Source organism: Cervus elaphus, chromosome 24 (genome assembly GCF_910594005.1).
Source record: "Cervus elaphus chromosome 24, mCerEla1.1, whole genome shotgun sequence".
NCBI lineage: Eukaryota > Metazoa > Chordata > Mammalia > Artiodactyla > Cervidae > Cervus > Cervus elaphus.
In genome coordinates this window covers 1207230-1231949 of record NC_057838.1, presented here as the reverse complement: position 1 = coordinate 1231949, position 24720 = coordinate 1207230, and positions in this window count along the sequence as shown.

Here is a 24720-nt window from a genome sequence, read left to right as displayed (position 1 = left end):
TTCTGCCGTCGCTGAACAAACACGTGGTTGGAAGCGCCATCCCCGTCGTAACTCGAGAATATACCCCATTTCCCGCCGCAACTCCAGAAAAACCATGAGACTTCCCCCTCGCCGCGAGATGAGGCCCGATTCCCCTGCACTGTGTGCAGAGCAATTCCGTGTTGCACATCACACATGAAAGGAGCCTTGATTTCCTTGATGGCACTCCAGAGAAAACCCAAGAACACTGTTTCAAGGCTAGCGGGATCCTGAGGTCACTGTAGCAACACGAAAGAGCTCCGTGGACCAACAATCACTCGAGATGAGAGGTTAGTCCCTGGCTTCGACTCCAGAGGAATACCACCTTACCACAAGCACCTCAAGAGGAGGCTTCTCTCAGCTCTACCTATGTGTTGAGTTTGCGGTCTCAAGTGGAATGGACACCGCGATGCCCTGACTCGAAATAAGGCCGGATATCCCTGCAGTGACTTGAATGCAGGCTCGTCTTGCATCCCCCAAAATGAAAGGATGTCTGAATCCCCTGTGGAGACCACAGAAAAAGACCTAGTTCCCCACCTCATCGCGACCGGAGGCCTCACGTCCTTTGAAAACTCCAGAGGTACGCGGAGATCAGGGCCTCCAAAGGAGACGATGCCTGACTCCTCGTGAAACTTGATAGGAGTCCCAGGATTCCTGTGGCACGTGGAAAGGGACCCTTGGTCTCCCGCCTCAGCTGGAGAGGCGTCCCAATTGCCCTGCCAAGCCTCGAGGAGAATCCCGAGTTGTCCCTCGAAACTAGGCAGGAGTCCTGACGTCGCTGAACAAACACGTGGGTGGAAGGGCCATCCCCGACGTAACTCGAGAATATACCCCAGGTTCCCGCCGCAACTCGAGAAAAACCATGAGACTTCCCCCTCGCCACGAGATGAGGCCCGATTCCCCTGCACTGCGTGCAGAGCAATACCGTGTTGCACATCACACATGAAAGGAGCCTTGATTTCCTTGATGGCACTCCAGAGAAACCCCAAGAACACTGTTTCAAGGCTAAAGGGATTCTGAGGTCACTGTAGCAACAGGAAAGAGCTCCGTGCACCAAAAATCAACTCGAGATGAGAGGTTAGTCCCTGGCTTCGACTCCAGAGGAATACCACCTTACCACAAGCACCTCAAGAGGAGGCTTCTCTCAGCTCTAGGTATGTGAGAGGCACTCTGAGTTTGCGGCCTCAAGTGGAATGGACACTGCGATGCCCTGACGCGAAATAAGGCCGGATATCCCTGCAGTGACTTGAATGCAGGCTCGTCTTGCATCTCCCAAGACGAAAGAATGTCTGAATCCCCTGTAGAGACCACAGAGAAAGACCTAGTTCCCCACCTCATCGCGACCGGAGGCCTCAAATCCTTTGAAAACTCCAGAGGTACGTTGAGATCAGTGCCTCCAAAGGAGACGATGCCTGACTCCTCGTGAAACTTGATAGGAGTCCCAGGATTCCTGTGGCACGTGGAAAGGGACCCTTGGTCTCCCGCCTCAGCTGGAGAGGCGTCCCAATTGCCCTGCCAAGCGTCGAGGAGAATCCCGAGATGTCCCTCGCAACTAAGCAAGAGTCCTGACGTCGCTGAACAAACACGTGGGTGGAAGGGCCATCCCCGTCGTAACTCGAGAGTATACCCCAGGTTCCCGCCGCAACTCGAGAAAAACCATGAGACTTCCCCCTCGCCGCGAGATGAGGACCGATTCCCCTGCACTGCGTGCAGAGCAATTCCGTGTTGCACATCACACATGAAAGGAGCCTTGATTTCCTTGATGGCACTCCAGAGAAACACCAAGAACACTGTTTCAAGGCTAGAGGGATCCTGAGGTCACTGTAGCAACACGAAAGAGCTCCGTGGACCAGAAATCAACTCGAGATGGGAGGTTAGTCCCTGGCTTCGACTCCAGAGGAATAACCCCTTACCACAAGCACCTCAAGAGGAGGCTTCTCTCAGCTCTAGCTATGTGAGAGGGACCCTCAGTTTGCGGCCTCAAGTGGAATGGACACCGCGATGCCCTGACTCGAGATAAGGCCGGATATCCCTGCAGTGACTTGAATGCAGGCTCGTCTTGCATCTCCCAAGACGAAAGGATGTCTGAATCCCCTGTGGAGACCACAGAGAAAGACCTAGTTCCCCACCTCATCGCGACCGGAGGCCTCACATCCTTTGAAAACTCCAGAGGTACGCGGAGATCAGTGCCTCCAAAGGAGACGATGCCTGACTCTTCGTGAAACTTGATAGGAGTCCCAGGATTCCTGTGCACGTGGAAAGGGACCCTTGGTCTCCCGCCTCAGCTGCAGAGGCGTCCCAATTGCCCTGCCAAGCCTTGAGGAGAATCCCGAGTTGTCCCTCGCAATTAGGCAGGAGTCCTGCCGTCGCTGAACAAACACGTGGTTGGAAGGGCCATCCCCGTCGTAACTCGAGAATATACCCCAGGTTCCCGCCGCAACTCCAGAAAAACCATGAGACTTCCCCCTCGCCGCGAGATGAGGCCCGATTCCCCTGCACTGCGTGCAGAGCAATTCCGTGTTGCACATCACACATGAAAGGAGCCTTGATTTCCTTGATGGCACTCCAGAGAAAACCCAAGAACACTGTTTCAAGGCTAGCGGGATCCTGAGGTCACTGTAGCAACACGAAAGAGCTCCGTGGACCAACAATCAACTCGAGATGAGAGGTTAGTCCCTGGCTTCGACTCCAGAGGAATACCACCTTACCACAAGCACCTCAAGAGGAGGCTTCTCTCAGCTCTACCTATGTGTTGAGTTTGCGGTGTCAAGTGGAATGGACACCGCGATGCCCTGACTCGAAATAAGGCCGGATATCCCTGCAGTGACTTGAATGCAGGCTCGTCTTGCATCTCCCAAGACGAAAGGATGTCTGAATCCCCTGTGGAGACCACAGAGAAAGACCTAGTCCCCACCTCATCGCGACCGGAGGCCTCACATCCTTTGAAATCTTCAGAGGTACGCGGAGATCAGTGCCTCCAAAGGAGACGATGCCTGACTCCTCTTGAAACTTGATAGGAGTCCCAGGATTCCTGTGGCACGTGGAAAGGGACCCTTGGTCTCCCACCTCAGCTGGAGAGGCATCCCAATTGCCCTGCCAAGCCTCGAGGAAAATCCCGTGTTGTCCCTCACAACTAGGCAGGTGTCCTGACGTCGCTGAACAAACACGTGGGTGGAAGGGCCATCGCTGTCGTAACTCGAGAATATACCCCAGGTTCCCGCCGCAACTGAAGAAATACCATGAGACTTCCCCTTCGCCGCGAGATGAGGCCCAATTCCCCTGCACTGCGTGCAGAGCAATTCCGTGTTGCACATCACACATGAAAGGAGCCTTGATTTCCTTGATGGCACTCCCGAGAAAACCCAAGAACACTGTTTCAAGGCTAGAGGGATCCTGAGGTCACTGTAGCCACACGAAAGAGCTCCGTGGCCCAAAAATCAACTCGAGATGAGAGGTTAGTCCCTGGCTTCGACTCCAGAGGAATACCACCTTAACACAAGCACCTCAAGAGGAGGCTTCTCTCAGCTCTAGGTATGTGAGAGGGACCCTGAGTTTGCGGCCTCAAGTGAAATGGACACCGCGATGCCCTGACTCGAAATAAGGCCGGATATCCCTGCAGTCACTTGAATGCAGGCTCGTCTTGCATCTTCCAAGATGAAAGGATGTCTGAATCCCCTGTGGAGACCACAGAGAAAGACCTAGTTCCCCACCTCATCACGACCGGAGGCCTCACATCCTTTGAAAACTTCAGAGGTACGCGGAGATCAGTGCCTCCAAAGGAGACGATGCCTGACTCCTCGTGAAACTTGATAGGAGTCCCAGGATTCCTGTGCACGTGGAAAGGGACCCTTGGTCTCCCGCGTCAACTGTACAGGCGTCCCAATTGCCCTGCCAAGCCTCGAAGAGAATCCCGAGTTGTCCCTCGCAACTAGGCAGGAGTCCTGACGTCGCTGAACAAACACGTGGGTGGAAGGGCCATCCCCGTTGTAACTCGAGAATATACCCCAGGTTCCCGCCGCAACTCGAGAAAAACCATGAGACTTCCCCCTTGCCGCGAGATGAGGCTCGATTCTCCAGCACTGCATGCAGAACAATTCCGTGTTGCACATCACACATGAAAGGAGCCTTGATTTTCTAGATGGCACTCTCGAGAAAACGCAAGAACACTGTTTCCAGGCTAGAGGGATCCTGAGGTCACTGTAGCAACACGAAAGAGCTCCGTGGACCAGAAATCAACTTGAGATGGGAGGTTAGTCCCTGGCTTGGACTCCAGAGGAATACCACCTTACCACAAGCACCTCAAGAGGAGGCTTCTCTCAGCTCTATGTATGTGAGAGGGACCCTGATTTTGCGGCCTCAAGTGGAATGGACACCGCGATGCCCTGACGCGAAATAAGGCCGGATATCCCTGCAGTGACTTGAATGCAGGCTCGTCTTGCATCTCCCAAGATGAAAGGATGTCTGAATCCCCTGTGGAGACCTCAGAGAAAGACCTAGTTCCCAACTTCATCGCGACCGGAGGCCTCACATCCTTTGAAAACTCCAGAGGTACGCGGAGATCAGTGCCTTCAAAGGAGACGATGCCTGACTCCTCGTGAAACTTGATAGGAGTCCCAGGATTCCTGTGGCACGTGGAAAGGGACCCTTGGTCTACCGCCTCAGATGGAGAGGCGTCCCAATTGCCCTGCCAAGCCTCGAGGAGAATCCCGAGTTGTCCCTCGCAACTAGGCAGGAGTCCTGACGTCGCTGAACAAGCACGTGTGTGGAAGGGCCATCCCCGTCGTAACTCGAGAATATACCCCAGGTTCCCGCCGCAACTGGACAATAACCATGAGACTTCCCCCTCGCTGGGGGATGACGCCCGATTCCCCTGCACTGCGTGCAGAGCAATTCCGTGTTGCACATGACACATGAAAGGAGCCTTGATTTCCTTGATGGCACTCCAGAGAAAACCCAAGAACACTGTTTCAAGGCTAGAGGAATCCTTAGGTCACTGTAGCAACACGAAAGAGCTCCGTGGACCAAAAATCAGCTCTAGATGAGAGGTTAGTCCCTGGCTTCGACTCCAGAGGAATACCACCTTACCACAAGCACCTCAAGAGGAGGCTTCTCTCAGCTCTAGGTATGTGAGAGGGACCCTGAGTTTGCGGCCTCAAGTGGAATGGACACCGCGATGCCCTGACTCGAAATAAGGCCGGATATCCCTGCAGTGACTTGAATGCAGGCGCGTCTTGCATCTCCCAAGACGAAAGGATGTCTGAATCCCCTGTGGAGACCTCAGAGAAAGATCTAGTTCCCCACCTCATCCCGACCGGAGGCCTCACATCCTTTGAAAACTCCAGAGGTACGCGGAGATCAGTGCCTCCAAAGGAGACGATGCCTGACTCCTCGTGAAACTTGATAGGAGTACCAGGATTCCTGTGGCACATGGAAAGGGACCCTTGGTCTCCCGCCTCAGCTGGAGAGGCGTCCCAATTGCCCTGCCAAGCCTCGAAGAGAATCCCGAGTTGTCCCTCGCAAATAGGCAGGAATCCTGACGTCGCTGAACAAACACGTGGGTGGAAGGGCCATCCCCGTCGTAACTCGAGAATATACCCCAGGTTCCCGCCGCAACTCGAGAAAAACCATGAGACTTCCCCCTCCCCGCGATATGAGGCCCGATTCCCCTGCACTGCGTGCAGAGCAATTCCGTGTTGCACATCACACATGAAAGGAGCCTTGATTTCCTTGGTGGCACTCCAGAGAAACCCCAACAACACTGTTTTAAGGCTAGAGGGATCCTGAGGTCACTGTAGCAACATGAAAGAGCTCCGTGGACCAAAAATCAACTCGAGATGAGAGGTTAGTCCCTGGCTTCGAATCCAGAGGAATACCACCTCAGCACAAGCACCTCAAGAGGAGGCTTCTCTCAGCTCTAGGTATGTGAGAGGGACCCTGAGATTGCGGCCTTAAGTGGAATGGACACTGCGATATCCTGACTCGAAATAAAGCAATATCCCTGCAGTGACTTGAATGCAGGCTCGTCTTGCATCTCCTAAGACGAAAGGATGTCTGAATCCTCTGTGGAGACCACAGAGAAAGACCTAGTTCCCCACCTCATCGCGACCGGAGGCCTCACATCCTTTGAAAACTCCAGAGGTACGCGGAGATCAGTGCCTCCAAAGGAAATGATGCCTGACTCCTCATGAAACTTGATAGGGGTCCCAGGTTTCCTGTGGCACATGGAAAGGGACACTTGGTCTCCCACCTCAGCTGGAGAGGCGTCCCAATTGCCCTGCCAAGCCTCGAGGAGAATCCCGAGTTGTCCCTCGCAACTAGGCAGGAGTCCTGACGTCGCTGAACAAACACGTGTGGGGAAGGGCCATCCCCGTCGTAACTCGAGAATATACCCCAGGTTGCCGCCACAACTCGAGAAAAACAATAAGACTTCCCCCTCGCCGCGAGATGAGGCCCGATTCCCCTGCACTGCGTGCAGAGCAATTCCGTGTTGCACATCACACATGAAAGGAGCCTTGATTTCCTTGATGGCACTCCAGAGAAACCCCAAGAACACTGTTTCAAGGCTAGAGGGATCCTGAGGTCACTGTAGCAACACGAAAGAGCTTCGTGGACCAAAAATCAACTCGAGATGAGGGGTTAGTCCCTGGCTTCGACTCCAGAGGAATACCACCTTACCACAAGCACCTCAAGAGGAGGCTTCTCTCAGCTCTAGATATGTGAGTGGGACCCTGAGTTAGCAGCCTCAAGGGGAATGGACACCGCTATGCCCTGACTCGAAATAAGGCCGGATATCCTTGCAGTGACTAGAATGCAGGCTCGTCTTGCATCTCCCAAGACGAAAGGATGTCTGAATCCCCTGTGGAGACCACAGAGAAAGACCTAGTTCCCCACCTCATCGCGACCGGAGGCCTCACATCCTTTGAAAACTCCAGAGGTACGCGGAGATCAGTGCCTCCAAAGGAGACGATGCCTGACTCCTCGGGAATCTTGATAGGAGTCCCAGGATTCCTGTGGCACGTGGAAAGGGACACTTGGTCTCCCGCCTCAGCTGGAGAGGCGTCCCAATTGCCCTGCCAAGCCTCGAGGAGAATCCCGACTTGTCCCTCGCAACTAGGCAGGAGTCCTGACGTCGCTGCACAAACACGTGGGTGGATGGGCCATTCCCATCGTAACTCGATAATATAGCCCAGGTTCCCGCTGCAACTCGAAATAAACCATGAGACTTCCCCCTCGCAGCGAGATGAGGCTCGATTCCCCTGCACTGGGTGCAGAGCAATTCCGTGTTGCACATCACACATGAAAGGAGCCTTGATTTCCTTGGTGGCACTCCAGGGAAACCCCAAGAACACTGTTTCAAGGCTAGAGGGATCCTGAGGTCACTGTAGCAACACGAAAGAGCTCCGTGGACCACAAATTAACTCGAGATGAGAGGTTAGTCCCTGGCTTTGACTCCAGAGGAATACCACCTTACCACTAGCACCTCAAGAGGAGGCTTCTCTCAGCTCTAGCTATGTGAGAGGGACCCTGAGTATGCGACCTCAAGTGGAATGGACACCGCGATGCCCTGATTCGAAATAAGGCCGGATATCCCTGCAATGACTTGAATGCAGGCTCGTCTTGCATCTCCCAAGATGGAAGGATGTCTGAATCACCTGTGGAGACCACAGAGAAAGACCTAGTTCCCCACCTCATCGCGAACGGAGGCCTCAAATCCTTTGAAAACTCCAGAGGTACGCGGAGATCAGTGCCTCCAAAGGAGACGATGCCTGACACCTAGTGAAACTTGATAGGAGTCCCAGGATTCCTGTGGCACATGGAAAGGGACCCTTGGTCTCCCGCCTCAGCTGGAGAGGCATCCCAATTGCCCTGCCAAGCCTCGAGGAGAATCCCGAGTTTTCCCTCGCAACTAGGCAGGAGTCCTGACGTCGCTGAAGAAACACGTGTCTGGAAGGGCCATCCCCGTCGTAACTCGAGAATATACCCCAGGTTCCCGCCGCAACTCGAGAAAAACCATGAGACTTTCCCCTCACCGCGAGATGAGGCCCGATTTCCCTGCACTGCGTGCAGAGCAATTCCGTGTTGCACATCACACATGAAAGGAGCCTTGATTTCCTTGATGGCACTCCAGAGAAACCCCAAGAACACTGTTTCAAGGCTAGTGGGAAACTGAGGTCACTGTAGCAACACGAAAGAGCTCCATGGACCAAAAATCAACTCGAGATGAGAGGTTAGTCCCTGGCTTCGACTCCAGAGGAATACCACCTTACCACAAGCACCTCAAGCGGAGGCTTCTCTCAGCTCTAGGTATGTGAGAGGGACCCTGATTTTGCGGCCTCAAGTGGAATGGACACCGCGATGCCCTGACTCGAAATAAGGCCGGATATCCCTGCAGTGACCTGAATGCAGGCTCGTCTTGCATCTCCCAAGACGAAAGGATGTCTGAATCCCCTGTGGAGACCACAGAGAAAGACCTAGTTCCCCACCTCATCGCGACTGGAGGCCTCACATCCTTTGAAAACTCCAGAGGTACGCGGAGATCAGTGCCTCCAAAGGAGACGATGCCTGACTCCTCGTGAAACTTGATAGGAGTCCCAGGATTCCTGTGGCACGTGGAAAGGGAACCTTGGTCTCCCGCCTCAGCTGGAGATGCGTCCCAATTGCCCTGCCAAGCCTCGAGGAGAATCCCGAGTTGTCCCTCGCAAATAGGCAGGAGTCCTGACGTCGCTGAACAAACACGTGGGTGGAAGTGCCATCCCCGTTGTAACTCGAGAATATACCCCAGGTTCCCGCCGCAACTCGAGAAAAACCATGAGACTTCCCCCTCGCCGTGAGATGAGGCCCGATTACCCTGCACTGCATGCAGAGCAACTCCGTGTTGCACATCACACATGAAAGGAGCCTTGATTTCCTTGGTATCACTCCAGAGAAACCCCAAGAAGACTGTTTCAAGGCTAGAGGGTAACTGAGGTCACTGTAGCAACATGAAAGAGCTCCGTGGACCAAGAATCAACTCGAGATGAGAGGTTAGTCCCTGGCTTCGACTCCAGAGGAATACCACCTTACCACAAGCACCTCAAGAGGAGGCTTCTCTCAGCTCTAGGTATGTGAGAGGGACCCTGAGTTTGCGGCCTCAAGTGGAATGGACACCACGATGCCCTGACTCGAAATAAGGCCGGATATCCCTGCAGTGACTTGAATGCAGGCTCGTCTACATCTCACAAGACGAAAGGATGTCTGAATCCCCTTTGGAGACCACAGAGAAAGACCTAGTTCCCCACCTCATCGCGACCGGAGGCCTCACATCCTTTGAAAACTCCAGAGGTACGCGGAGATAAGTGCCTCAAAAGGAGACGATGCCTGACTCCTCTTGAAACTTGATAGGAGTCCCAGGATTCCTGTGGCACGTGGAAAGGGACCCTTGGTCTCCCGCCTCAGCTGGAGAGGCGTCCCAATTGCCCTGCCAAGCCTCGAGGAGAATCCCGAGCTGTCCCTCGCAACTAGGCAGGAGTCCTGACGTCGCTGAACAAACACGTGAGTGGAAGGGCCATCCCCGTCGTAACTCGAGAATATACCCCAGGTTACCGCCACAACTCGAGAAAAACCATGAGACTTCCCCCTCGCCGCCAGATGAGTCCGGATTCCCCTGCACTGCGTGCAGAGCAATTCCGTGTTGCACATCACACATGAAAGGAGCCTTGATTTCCTTGATGGCACTACAGAGAAACCCCAAGAACACTGTTTCAAGGCTAAAGGAATCTTGAGGTCACTGTAGCAACACGAATGAGCTCCGTGGACCAAAAATCAACTCGAGATGAGAGGTTAGTCCCTGGTTTCGGCTCCAGAGAAATACCACCTTACCACAAGCACCTCAATAGGAGGCTTCTCTCAGCTCTAGGTATGTGAGAGGTACCCTGAGTTTGCGGCCTCAAGTGGAATGGACACCGCGATGCCCTGACTCGAAATAAGGCCGGATATCCCTGCAGTGACTTGAATGCAGGCTCGTGTTGCATCTCCCAAGACGAAAGGATGTCTGAATCCCCTGTGGAGACCACAGAGAAAGACCTAGTTCCCCACCTCATGGCGACCGGAGGCCTCACATCCTTTGAAAACTCCAGAGGTACGCGGAGATCAGTGCCTCCAAAGGAGACGATGCCTGACTCCTCGTGAAACTTGATAGGAGTCCCAGGATTCCTGTGGCACATGGAAAGGGACCCTTGGTCTCCCGCCTCAGCTGGAGAGGCGTCCCAATTGCCCTGCCAAGCCTCGAGGAGAATCCCGAGTTGTCCCTCGCAACTAGGCAGGAGTCCTAACGTCGCTGAAAGAACACGTGGGTGGAAGGGCCATCCCCGTCGTAACTCGAGAATATACCCCAGGTTCCCGCCGCAACTCAAGAAAAACCATGAGACTTCCCCCTCGCCTCGAGATGAGGCCCGATTCCCCTGCACTGCGTGCAGAGCAATTCCGTGTTGCACATCACACATGAAAGGAGCCTTGATTTCCTTGATGGCACTCCAGAGAAACACCAAGAACACGGTTTCAAGGCTAGAGGGATCCTGAGGTCACTGTAGCAACACGAAAGAGCTCCGTGGACCAAGAATCAACTCGAGATGAGAGGTTAGTCCCTGGCTTCGACTCCAGAGGAATACCACCTTACCACAAGCACCTCAAGAGGAGGCTTCTCTCAGCTCTAGGTATGTGAGAGGGACCCTGAGTTTGCGGCCTCAAGTGGAATGGACACTGCGATGCCCTGACGCGAAATAAGGCCGGATATCCCTGCAGTGACATGAATGCAGGCTCGTCTTGCATCTCCCAAGACGAAAGGATGTCTGAATCCCCTGTGGAGACCACAGAGAAAGACCTAGTTCCCCACCTCATCGCGACCGGAGGCCTCACATCCTTTGAAAACTCCAGAGGTACGCGGAGATCAGTGCCTCCAAAGGAGACGATGCCTGACCACTCGTGAAACTTGATAGGAGTCCCAGGATTCCTGTGCACATGGAAAGGGACCCTTGGTCTCCCGCCTCAGCTGGAGAGGCATCCCATTGCCCTGCCAAGCCTCGAGGAGAATCCCGAGTTGTCCCTCGCAACTAGGCATGAGTCCTGACGTCGCTGAACAAACACGTGGGTGGAGGGGTCATCCCCGTCTTAACTCGAGAATATACCCCAGGTTCCCACCGCAACTCGAGAAAAACCATGAGACTTCCCCCTCGCCGCGAGATGAGGCCCGATTCCCTTGCACTGCGTGCAGAGCAACTCCGTGTTGCACATCACACATGAAAGGAGCCTTGATTTCCTTGGTGGCACTCCAGAGAAACCCCAAGAACCCTGTTTCAAGTCTACAGGGATCCTTAGGTCACTGTAGCAACACGAAAGAGCTCCGTGGACCAAGAATCAACTCGAGATGAGAGGTTAGTCCCTGGCTTCGACTCCAGAGGAATACCACCTTACCACAAGCACCTCAAGAGGAGGCTTCTCTCAGCTCTAGGTATGTGAGAAGGACCCTGAGTTTGCGGCCTCAAGTGGAATGGACACTGCGATGACCTGACTCGAAATAAGGCCGGATATCCCTGCAGTGACTTGAATGCAGGCTCGTTTCGCATCTCCCAAGAGGAAAGGATGTCTGAATCCCCTGTGGAGACCACAGAGAAAGACCTAGTTCCCCACCTCATCGCGAACCGGAGGCCTCACATCCTTTGAAAACTCCAGAGGTACGCGCAGATCAGTGCCTCCAAAGGAGACGACGCCTGACTTCTCGTGAAACTTGATAGAAGTCCCAGGATTCCTGTGGCACGTGGAAAGGGACCGTTGGTCTCCCGCCTCAGCTGGAGAGGCGTCCCAATTTCCCTGCCAAGCCTCGAGGAGAATCCCGAGTTGTCCCTCGCAACTAGGCAGGAGTCCTGACGTCGCTGAACAAACACGTGGCTGGAAGAGCCATCCCCGTCGTAACTCGAGAATATACCCCAGGTTCCCACCGCAACTCGAGAAAAACCATGAGAATTCCCCCTCGCCGCCAAATGAGACCCCATATCCTGCACTGCGTGCAGAGCAATTCCGTGTTGCACATCACACATGAAAGGAGCCTTGATTTCCTTGATGGCACTCCAGAGAAACCCCAAGAACACTGTTTCAAGGCTAGAGGGATCCTGAGGTCACTGGAGCAACAGGAAAGAGCTCCGTGGACGACAAATCAACTCGAGATGAGAGGTTAGTCCCTGGCTTCGACTCCAGAGGAATACCACCTTACCACAAGCACCTCAAGAGGAGGCTTCTCTCAGCTCTAGGTATGTGAGAGGGACTCTGAGTTTGCGGCCTCAAGTGGAATGGACACCGCGATTCCCTGACTCGAGATAAGGCCGGATATTTCTGCAGTGACTTGAATGCAGGCTCGTCTTGCATCTCCCAAGACGAAAGGATGTCTGAATCCCCTGTGGAGACCACAGAGAAAGACCTAGTTCCCCACCTCATCGCGACCGGAGGCCTCACATCCTTTGAAAACTCCAGAGGTACGCGGAGATCAGTGCCTCCAAAGGAGACGATGCCTGACTCCTCGTGAAACTTGATAGGAGTCCCAGGATTCCTGTGGCACGTGGAAAGGGACCCTTGGTCTCCCGCCTCAGCTGGAGAGGCGTCCCAATTGCCCTGCCAAGCCTCGAGGAGAATCCCGAGTTGTCCCTCACAACTTGGCAGAAGTTCTGATGTCACTGAACAAACACGTGTGTGGAAGGGCCATCCCTGTGGTAACTCGAGAATATACCCCAGGTTCCCGCCGCAACTCGAGACAAACCATGAGACTTCCCCCTCGCCACGAGATGAGGCCAGATTTCCCTGCACTGCGTGCAGAGCAATTCCGTGTGGCACATCACACATGAAAGGAGCCTTGATTTCCTTGATGGCACTCCAGAGAAACCCCAAGAACACTGTTTCAAGGCTAGAGGGATCCTGAGGTCACTGTAGCAACACGAAAGAGCTCCGTGGACCAAAAAAGAACTCGAGATGAGGGGTTAGTCCCTGGCTTCGACTCCAGAGGAATACCACCTTACCACAAGCACCTCAAGAGGAGGCTTCTCTCAGCTCTATGTATGTGAGAGGGACCCTGAGTTTGCGGCCTCAAGTGGAATGGACACCGCTATGCCCTGACGCGAAATAAGGCCGGATATCCCTGCAGTGACTTGAATGCAGGCTCGTCTTGCATCTCACAAGACGAAAGGATGTCTGAATCCCCTGTGGAGACCACAGAGAAAGACCTAGTTCCCCACCTCATCGCGACCGGAGGCCTCACATCCTTTGAAAACTCCAGAGGTACGTGGAGATCAGGGCCTCCAAAGGAGACGATGCCTGACTCCTCTGAAACTTGATAGGAGTCCCAGGATTCCTGTGGCACGTGGAAAGGGACACTTGGTCTCCCGCCTCAGCTGGAGAGGCGTCCCAATTGCCCTGCCAAGCCTCGAGGAGAATCCCGAGTTTTCCATCGCAACTAGGCAGGAGTCCTGACGTCGCTGAACAAACACGAGGCTGGAAGAGCCATCCCCGTCGTAACTCGAGAATATACCCCAGGTTCCCGCCGCAACTCGAGAAAAACCATGAGACTTCCCCCTCGCCGCGAGATGAGGCCCGATTCCCCTGCACTGCGTGCAGAGCAATTCCGTGTTGCACATCACACATGAAAGGAGCCTTGATTTCCTTGATGGCACTCCAGAGAAAACCCAAGAACACTGTTTCAAGGCTAGAGGGATCCTGAGGTCACTGTAGCAACACGAAAGAGCTCCGTGGACGACAAATCAACTCGAGATGAGAGGTTAGTCCCTGGCTTCGACTCCAGCGGAATACCACCTTACCACAAGCACCTCAAGAGGAGTCTTCTCTCAGCTCTAGATATGTGAGAGGGACCCTGAGTTTGCGGCCTCAAGTGGAATGGACACCGCGATGCCCTGACTCGAAATAAGGCCGGATATCCCTGCAGTGACTTGAATGCAGGCTCGTCTTGCATCTCCCAAGACGAAAGGATGTCTGAATCCCCTGTGGAGACCACAGAGAAAGACCTAGTTCCCCACCTCATCGCGACCGGAGGCCTCACATCCTTTGAAAACTCCAGAGGTACGCGGAGATCAGTGCCTCCAAAGGAGACGATGCCTGACTCCTCGTGAAACTTGATAGGAGTCCCAGGATTCCTGTGCACGTGGAAAGGGACCCTTGGTCTCCCGCCTCAGCTGCAGAGGCGTCCCAATTGCCCTGCCAAGCCTCGAGGAGAATCCCGAGTTGTCCCTCGCAATTAGGCAGGAGTCCTGCCATCGCTGAACAAACACGTGGGTGGAAGGGCCATCCCCGTTGTAACTCGAGAATATACCCCAGGTTCCCGCCGCAACTCGAGAAAAACCATGAGACTTCCCCCTCGCCACGAGATGAGGCCCGATTCCCCTGCACTGCGTGCAGAGCAATTCCGTGTTGCACATCATACATGAAAGGAGCCTTGATTTCCTTAATGGCACTCCAGAGAATCCCCAAGAACACTGTTTCAAGGCTAGAGGTATCCTGAGGTCACTGTAGCAACACAAAAGATCTCCATGGACCAAAAATCAACTAGAGATGAGAGGTTAGTCCCTGGCTTCGACTCCAGAGGACTTCCACCTTACCACAAACTCCTCAAGAGGAGGCTTCTCTCAGCACTAGGTATGTGAGAGTTACCCTGAGTTTGCGGCCTCAAGTGGAATGGACACTGCGATGCCCTGACGCGAAATAAGGCTGAATATCCCTGCAGTGACTTGAATGCAGGCTCGTCTTGCATCTCCCAAGATGAAAGGATGTCTGAATCCCCTGTGCAGACCACAGAGAAAGACCTAGTTCCCCACCTCATCGCGACCGGAGGCCTCACATCCTTTGAAAACTCCAGAGGTACGCGGAGATCAGTGCCTCCAAAGGAGACGATGCCTGACTCCTCGTGAAACTTGATAGGAGTCCCAGGATTCCTGTGGCACGTGAAAAGGGAACCTTGGTCTCCCGCTTCAGCTGGAGAGGCGTCCCAATTGCCCTGCCAAGCCTCGAGGAGAATCCCGAGCTGTCCCTCGCAACTAGGCAGGAGTCCTGACGTCGCTGAACAAACACGTGGTTGGAGGGGCCATCCCCATCTTAACTCGAGAATATACCCCATTTCCCGCCGCAACTCCAGAAAAACCATGAGACTTCCCCCTCGCCGCGAGATGAGGCCCGATTCCCTTGCACTGCGTGCAGAGCAATTCCGTGTTGCACATCACACATGAAAGGAGCCTTGATTTCCTTGGTGGCACTCCAGAGAAACCCCAAGAACACTGTTTCACGTCTACAGGGATCCTGAGGTCACTGTAGCAACACGAAAGAGCTCCGTGGACCAAGAATCAACTCGAGATGAGAGGTTAGTCCCTGGCTTCGACTCCAGAGGAATACCACCTTACCACAAGCACCTCAAGAGGAGGCTTCTCTCAGCTCTACCTATGTGTTGAGTTTGCGGTCTCAAGTGGAATGGACACCGCGATGCCCTGACTCGAAATAAGGCCGGATATCCCTGCAGTGACTTGAATGCAGGCTCGTCTTGCATCTCCCAAGACGAAAGGATGTCTGAATCCCCTGTGGAGACCACAGAGAAAGACCAAGTTCCCCACCTCATCGCGACCGGAGGCCTCACATCCTTTGAAAACTCCAGAGGTACGCGGAGATCAGTGCCTCCAAAGGAGACGATGCCTGACTCCTCGTGAAACTTGATAGGAGTCCCAGGATTCCTGTGCACGTGGAAAGGGACCCTTGGTCTCCCGCCTCAGCTGCAGAGGCGTCCCAATTGCCCTGCCAAGCCTTGAGGAGAATCCCGAGTTGTCCCTCGCAATTAGGCAGGAGTTCTGCCGTCGCTGAACAAACACGTGGTTGGAAGCGCCATCCCCGTCGTAACTCGAGAATATACCCCATTTCCCGCCGCAACTCCAGAAAAACCATGAGACTTCCCCCTCGCCGCGAGATGAGGCCCGATTTCCCTGCACTGCGTGCAGAGCAATTCCGTGTTGCACATCACACATGAAAGGAGCCTTGATTTCCTTGATGGCACTCCAGAGAAACCCCAAGAACACTGTTTCAAGGCTAGTGGGAAACTGAGGTCACTGTAGCAACACGAAAGAGCTCCATGGACCAAAAATCAACTCGAGATGAGAGGTTAGTCCCTGGCTTCGACTCCAGAGGAATACCACCTTACCACAAGCACCTCAAGCGGAGGCTTCTCTCAGCTCTAGGTATGTGAGAGGGACCCTGATTTTGCGGCCTCAAGTGGAATGGACACCGCGATGCCCTGACTCGAAATAAGGCCGGATATCCCTGCAGTGACCTGAATGCAGGCTCGTCTTGCATCTCCCAAGACGAAAGGATGTCTGAATCCCCTGTGGAGACCACAGAGAAAGACCTAGTTCCCCACCTCATCGCGACTGGAGGCCTCACATCCTTTGAAAACTCCAGAGGTACGCGGAGATCAGTGCCTCCAAAGGAGACGATGCCTGACTCCTCGTGAAACTTGATAGGAGTCCCAGGATTCCTGTGGCACGTGGAAAGGGAACCTTGGTCTCCCGCCTCAGCTGGAGATGCGTCCCAATTGCCCTGCCAAGCCTCGAGGAGAATCCCGAGTTGTCCCTCGCAAATAGGCAGGAGTCCTGACGTCGCTGAACAAACACGTGGGTGGAAGTGCCATCCCCGTTGTAACTCGAGAATATACCCCAGGTTCCCGCCGCAACTCGAGAAAAACCATGAGACTTCCCCCTCGCCGTGAGATGAGGCCCGATTACCCTGCACTGCATGCAGAGCAACTCCGTGTTGCACATCACACATGAAAGGAGCCTTGATTTCCTTGGTATCACTCCAGAGAAACCCCAAGAAGACTGTTTCAAGGCTAGAGGGTAACTGAGGTCACTGTAGCAACATGAAAGAGCTCCGTGGACCAAGAATCAACTCGAGATGAGAGGTTAGTCCCTGGCTTCGACTCCAGAGGAATACCACCTTACCACAAGCACCTCAAGAGGAGGCTTCTCTCAGCTCTAGGTATGTGAGAGGGACCCTGAGTTTGCGGCCTCAAGTGGAATGGACACCACGATGCCCTGACTCGAAATAAGGCCGGATATCCCTGCAGTGACTTGAATGCAGGCTCGTCTACATCTCACAAGACGAAAGGATGTCTGAATCCCCTTTGGAGACCACAGAGAAAGACCTAGTTCCCCACCTCATCGCGACCGGAGGCCTCACATCCTTTGAAAACTCCAGAGGTACGCGGAGATAAGTGCCTCAAAAGGAGACGATGCCTGACTCCTCTTGAAACTTGATAGGAGTCCCAGGATTCCTGTGGCACGTGGAAAGGGACCCTTGGTCTCCCGCCTCAGCTGGAGAGGCGTCCCAATTGCCCTGCCAAGCCTCGAGGAGAATCCCGAGCTGTCCCTCGCAACTAGGCAGGAGTCCTGACGTCGCTGAACAAACACGTGAGTGGAAGGGCCATCCCCGTCGTAACTCGAGAATATACCCCAGGTTACCGCCACAACTCGAGAAAAACCATGAGACTTCCCCCTCGCCGCCAGATGAGTCCGGATTCCCCTGCACTGCGTGCAGAGCAATTCCGTGTTGCACATCACACATGAAAGGAGCCTTGATTTCCTTGATGGCACTACAGAGAAACCCCAAGAACACTGTTTCAAGGCTAAAGGAATCTTGAGGTCACTGTAGCAACACGAATGAGCTCCGTGGACCAAAAATCAACTCGAGATGAGAGGTTAGTCCCTGGTTTCGGCTCCAGAGAAATACCACCTTACCACAAGCACCTCAATAGGAGGCTTCTCTCAGCTCTAGGTATGTGAGAGGTACCCTGAGTTTGCGGCCTCAAGTGGAATGGACACCGCGATGCCCTGACTCGAAATAAGGCCGGATATCCCTGCAGTGACTTGAATGCAGGCTCGTGTTGCATCTCCCAAGACGAAAGGATGTCTGAATCCCCTGTGGAGACCACAGAGAAAGACCTAGTTCCCCACCTCATGGCGACCGGAGGCCTCACATCCTTTGAAAACTCCAGAGGTACGCGGAGATCAGTGCCTCCAAAGGAGACGATGCCTGACTCCTCGTGAAACTTGATAGGAGTCCCAGGATTCCTGTGGCACATGGAAAGGGACCCTTGGTCTCCCGCCTCAGCTGGAGAGGCGTCCCAATTGCCCTGCCAAGCCTCGAGGAGAATCCCGAGTTGTCCCTCGCAACTAGGCAGGAGTCCTAACGTCGCTGAAAGAACACGTGGGTGGAAGGGCCATCCCCGTCGTAACTCGAGAATATACCCCAGGTTCCCGCCGCAACTCAAGAAAAACCATGAGACTTCCCCCTCGCCTCGAGATGAGGCCCGATTCCCCTGCACTGCGTGCAGAGCAATTCCGTGTTGCACATCACACATGAAAGGAGCCTTGATTTCCTTGATGGCACTCCAGAGAAACACCAAGAACACGGTTTCAAGGCTAGAGGGATCCTGAGGTCACTGTAGCAACACGAAAGAGCTCCGTGGACCAAGAATCAACTCGAGATGAGAGGTTAGTCCCTGGCTTCGACTCCAGAGGAATACCACCTTACCACAAGCACCTCAAGAGGAGGCTTCTCTCAGCTCTAGGTATGTGAGAGGGACCCTGAGTTTGCGGCCTCAAGTGGAATGGACACTGCGATGCCCTGACGCGAAATAAGGCCGGATATCCCTGCAGTGACATGAATGCAGGCTCGTCTTGCATCTCCCAAGACGAAAGGATGTCTGAATCCCCTGTGGAGACCACAGAGAAAGACCTAGTTCCCCACCTCATCGCGACCGGAGGCCTCACATCCTTTGAAAACTCCAGAGGTACGCGGAGATCAGTGCCTCCAAAGGAGACGATGCCTGACCACTCGTGAAACTTGATAGGAGTCCCAGGATTCCTGTGCACATGGAAAGGGACCCTTGGTCTCCCGCCTCAGCTGGAGAGGCATCCCATTGCCCTGCCAAGCCTCGAGGAGAATCCCGAGTTGTCCCTCGCAACTAGGCATGAGTCCTGACGTCGCTGAACAAACACGTGGGTGGAGGGGTCATCCCCGTCTTAACTCGAGAATATACCCCAGGTTCCCACCGCAACTCGAGAAAAACCATGAGACTTCCCCCTCGCCGCGAGATGAGGCCCGATTCCCTTGCACTGCGTGCAGAGCAACTCCGTGTTGCACATCACACATGAAAGGAGCCTTGATTTCCTTGGTGGCACTCCAGAGAAACCCCAAGAACCCTGTTTCAAGTCTACAGGGATCCTTAGGTCACTGTAGCAACACGAAAGAGCTCCGTGGACCAAGAATCAACTCGAGATGAGAGGTTAGTCCCTGGCTTCGACTCCAGAGGAATACCACCTTACCACAAGCACCTCAAGAGGAGGCTTCTCTCAGCTCTAGGTATGTGAGAAGGACCCTGAGTTTGCGGCCTCAAGTGGAATGGACACTGCGATGACCTGACTCGAAATAAGGCCGGATATCCCTGCAGTGACTTGAATGCAGGCTCGTTTCGCATCTCCCAAGAGGAAAGGATGTCTGAATCCCCTGTGGAGACCACAGAGAAAGACCTAGTTCCCCACCTCATCGCGAACCGGAGGCCTCACATCCTTTGAAAACTCCAGAGGTACGCGCAGATCAGTGCCTCCAAAGGAGACGACGCCTGACTTCTCGTGAAACTTGATAGAAGTCCCAGGATTCCTGTGGCACGTGGAAAGGGACCGTTGGTCTCCCGCCTCAGCTGGAGAGGCGTCCCAATTTCCCTGCCAAGCCTCGAGGAGAATCCCGAGTTGTCCCTCGCAACTAGGCAGGAGTCCTGACGTCGCTGAACAAACACGTGGCTGGAAGAGCCATCCCCGTCGTAACTCGAGAATATACCCCAGGTTCCCACCGCAACTCGAGAAAAACCATGAGAATTCCCCCTCGCCGCCAAATGAGACCCCATATCCTGCACTGCGTGCAGAGCAATTCCGTGTTGCACATCACACATGAAAGGAGCCTTGATTTCCTTGATGGCACTCCAGAGAAACCCCAAGAACACTGTTTCAAGGCTAGAGGGATCCTGAGGTCACTGGAGCAACAGGAAAGAGCTCCGTGGACGACAAATCAACTCGAGATGAGAGGTTAGTCCCTGGCTTCGACTCCAGAGGAATACCACCTTACCACAAGCACCTCAAGAGGAGGCTTCTCTCAGCTCTAGGTATGTGAGAGGGACTCTGAGTTTGCGGCCTCAAGTGGAATGGACACCGCGATTCCCTGACTCGAGATAAGGCCGGATATTTCTGCAGTGACTTGAATGCAGGCTCGTCTTGCATCTCCCAAGACGAAAGGATGTCTGAATCCCCTGTGGAGACCACAGAGAAAGACCTAGTTCCCCACCTCATCGCGACCGGAGGCCTCACATCCTTTGAAAACTCCAGAGGTACGCGGAGATCAGTGCCTCCAAAGGAGACGATGCCTGACTCCTCGTGAAACTTGATAGGAGTCCCAGGATTCCTGTGGCACGTGGAAAGGGACCCTTGGTCTCCCGCCTCAGCTGGAGAGGCGTCCCAATTGCCCTGCCAAGCCTCGAGGAGAATCCCGAGTTGTCCCTCACAACTTGGCAGAAGTTCTGATGTCACTGAACAAACACGTGTGTGGAAGGGCCATCCCTGTGGTAACTCGAGAATATACCCCAGGTTCCCGCCGCAACTCGAGACAAACCATGAGACTTCCCCCTCGCCACGAGATGAGGCCAGATTTCCCTGCACTGCGTGCAGAGCAATTCCGTGTGGCACATCACACATGAAAGGAGCCTTGATTTCCTTGATGGCACTCCAGAGAAACCCCAAGAACACTGTTTCAAGGCTAGAGGGATCCTGAGGTCACTGTAGCAACACGAAAGAGCTCCGTGGACCAAAAAAGAACTCGAGATGAGGGGTTAGTCCCTGGCTTCGACTCCAGAGGAATACCACCTTACCACAAGCACCTCAAGAGGAGGCTTCTCTCAGCTCTATGTATGTGAGAGGGACCCTGAGTTTGCGGCCTCAAGTGGAATGGACACCGCTATGCCCTGACGCGAAATAAGGCCGGATATCCCTGCAGTGACTTGAATGCAGGCTCGTCTTGCATCTCACAAGACGAAAGGATGTCTGAATCCCCTGTGGAGACCACAGAGAAAGACCTAGTTCCCCACCTCATCGCGACCGGAGGCCTCACATCCTTTGAAAACTCCAGAGGTACGTGGAGATCAGGGCCTCCAAAGGAGACGATGCCTGACTCCTCTGAAACTTGATAGGAGTCCCAGGATTCCTGTGGCACGTGGAAAGGGACACTTGGTCTCCCGCCTCAGCTGGAGAGGCGTCCCAATTGCCCTGCCAAGCCTCGAGGAGAATCCCGAGTTTTCCATCGCAACTAGGCAGGAGTCCTGACGTCGCTGAACAAACACGAGGCTGGAAGAGCCATCCCCGTCGTAACTCGAGAATATACCCCAGGTTCCCGCCGCAACTCGAGAAAAACCATGAGACTTCCCCCTCGCCGCGAGATGAGGCCCGATTCCCCTGCACTGCGTGCAGAGCAATTCCGTGTTGCACATCACACATGAAAGGAGCCTTGATTTCCTTGATGGCACTCCAGAGAAAACCCAAGAACACTGTTTCAAGGCTAGAGGGATCCTGAGGTCACTGTAGCAACACGAAAGAGCTCCGTGGACGACAAATCAACTCGAGATGAGAGGTTAGTCCCTGGCTTCGACTCCAGCGGAATACCACCTTACCACAAGCACCTCAAGAGGAGTCTTCTCTCAGCTCTAGATATGTGAGAGGGACCCTGAGTTTGCGGCCTCAAGTGGAATGGACACCGCGATGCCCTGACTCGAAATAAGGCCGGATATCCCTGCAGTGACTTGAATGCAGGCTCGTCTTGCATCTCCCAAGACGAAAGGATGTCTGAATCCCCTGTGGAGACCACAGAGAAAGACCTAGTTCCCCACCTCATCGCGACCGGAGGCCTCACATCCTTTGAAAACTCCAGAGGTACGCGGAGATCAGTGCCTCCAAAGGAGACGATGCCTGACTCCTCGTGAAACTTGATAGGAGTCCCAGGATTCCTGTGCACGTGGAAAGGGACCCTTGGTCTCCCGCCTCAGCTGCAGAGGCGTCCCAATTGCCCTGCCAAGCCTCGAGGAGAATCCCGAGTTGTCCCTCGCAATTAGGCAGGAGTCCTGCCATCGCTGAACAAACACGTGGGTGGAAGGGCCATCCCCGTTGTAACTCGAGAATATACCCCAGGTTCCCGCCGCAACTCGAGAAAAACCATGAGACTTCCCCCTCGCCACGAGATGAGGCCCGATTCCCCTGCACTGCGTGCAGAGCAATTCCGTGTTGCACATCATACATGAAAGGAGCCTTGATTTCCTTAATGGCACTCCAGAGAATCCCCAAGAACACTGTTTCAAGGCTAGAGGTATCCTGAGGTCACTGTAGCAACACAAAAGATCTCCATGGACCAAAAATCAACTAGAGATGAGAGGTTAGTCCCTGGCTTCGACTCCAGAGGACTTCCACCTTACCACAAACTCCTCAAGAGGAGGCTTCTCTCAGCACTAGGTATGTGAGAGTTACCCTGAGTTTGCGGCCTCAAGTGGAATGGACACTGCGATGCCCTGACGCGAAATAAGGCTGAATATCCCTGCAGTGACTTGAATGCAGGCTCGTCTTGCATCTCCCAAGATGAAAGGATGTCTGAATCCCCTGTGCAGACCACAGAGAAAGACCTAGTTCCCCACCTCATCGCGACCGGAGGCCTCACATCCTTTGAAAACTCCAGAGGTACGCGGAGATCAGTGCCTCCAAAGGAGACGATGCCTGACTCCTCGTGAAACTTGATAGGAGTCCCAGGATTCCTGTGGCACGTGAAAAGGGAACCTTGGTCTCCCGCTTCAGCTGGAGAGGCGTCCCAATTGCCCTGCCAAGCCTCGAGGAGAATCCCGAGCTGTCCCTCGCAACTAGGCAGGAGTCCTGACGTCGCTGAACAAACACGTGGTTGGAGGGGCCATCCCCATCTTAACTCGAGAATATACCCCATTTCCCGCCGCAACTCCAGAAAAACCATGAGACTTCCCCCTCGCCGCGAGATGAGGCCCGATTCCCTTGCACTGCGTGCAGAGCAATTCCGTGTTGCACATCACACATGAAAGGAGCCTTGATTTCCTTGGTGGCACTCCAGAGAAACCCCAAGAACACTGTTTCACGTCTACAGGGATCCTGAGGTCACTGTAGCAACACGAAAGAGCTCCGTGGACCAAGAATCAACTCGAGATGAGAGGTTAGTCCCTGGCTTCGACTCCAGAGGAATACCACCTTACCACAAGCACCTCAAGAGGAGGCTTCTCTCAGCTCTACCTATGTGTTGAGTTTGCGGTCTCAAGTGGAATGGACACCGCGATGCCCTGACTCGAAATAAGGCCGGATATCCCTGCAGTGACTTGAATGCAGGCTCGTCTTGCATCTCCCAAGACGAAAGGATGTCTGAATCCCCTGTGGAGACCACAGAGAAAGACCAAGTTCCCCACCTCATCGCGACCGGAGGCCTCACATCCTTTGAAAACTCCAGAGGTACGCGGAGATCAGTGCCTCCAAAGGAGACGATGCCTGACTCCTCGTGAAACTTGATAGGAGTCCCAGGATTCCTGTGCACGTGGAAAGGGACCCTTGGTCTCCCGCCTCAGCTGCAGAGGCGTCCCAATTGCCCTGCCAAGCCTTGAGGAGAATCCCGAGTTGTCCCTCGCAATTAGGCAGGAGTTCTGCCGTCGCTGAACAAACACGTGGTTGGAAGCGCCATCCCCGTCGTAACTCGAGAATATACCCCATTTCCCGCCGCAACTCCAGAAAAACCATGAGACTTCCCCCTCGCCGCGAGATGAGGCCCGATTCCCCTGCACTGTGTGCAGAGCAATTCCGTGTTGCACATCACACATGAAAGGAGCCTTGATTTCCTTGATGGCACTCCAGAGAAAACCCAAGAACACTGTTTCAAGGCTAGCGGGATCCTGAGGTCACTGTAGCAACACGAAAGAGCTCCGTGGACCAACAATCAACTCGAGATGAGAGGTTAGTCCCTGGCTTCGACTCCAGAGGAATACCACCTTACCACAAGCACCTCAAGAGGAGGCTTCTCTCAGCTCTACCTATGTGTTGAGTTTGCGGTCTCAAGTGGAATGGACACCGCGATGCCCTGACTCGAAATAAGGCCGGATATCCCTGCAGTGACTTGAATGCAGGCTCGTCTTGCATCTCCCAAGATGAAAGGATGTCTGAATCCCCTGTGGAGACCACAGAAAAAGACCTAGTTCCCCACCTCATCGCGACCGGAGGCCTCACGTCCTTTGAAAACTCCAGAGGTACGCGGAGATCAGGGCCTCCAAAGGAGACGATGCCTGACTCCTCGTGAAACTTGATAGGAGTCCCAGGATTCCTGTGGCACGTGGAAAGGGACCCTTGGTCTCCCGCCTCAGCTGGAGAGGCGTCCCAATTGCCCTGCCAAGCCTCGAGGATAATCCCGAGTTGTCCCTCGAAACTAGGCAGGAGTCCTGACGTCGCTGAGCAAACACGTGGGTGGAAGGGCCATCCCCGTCGTAACTCGAGAATATACCCCAGGTTCCCGCCGCAACTCGAGAAAAACCATGAGACTTCCCCCTCG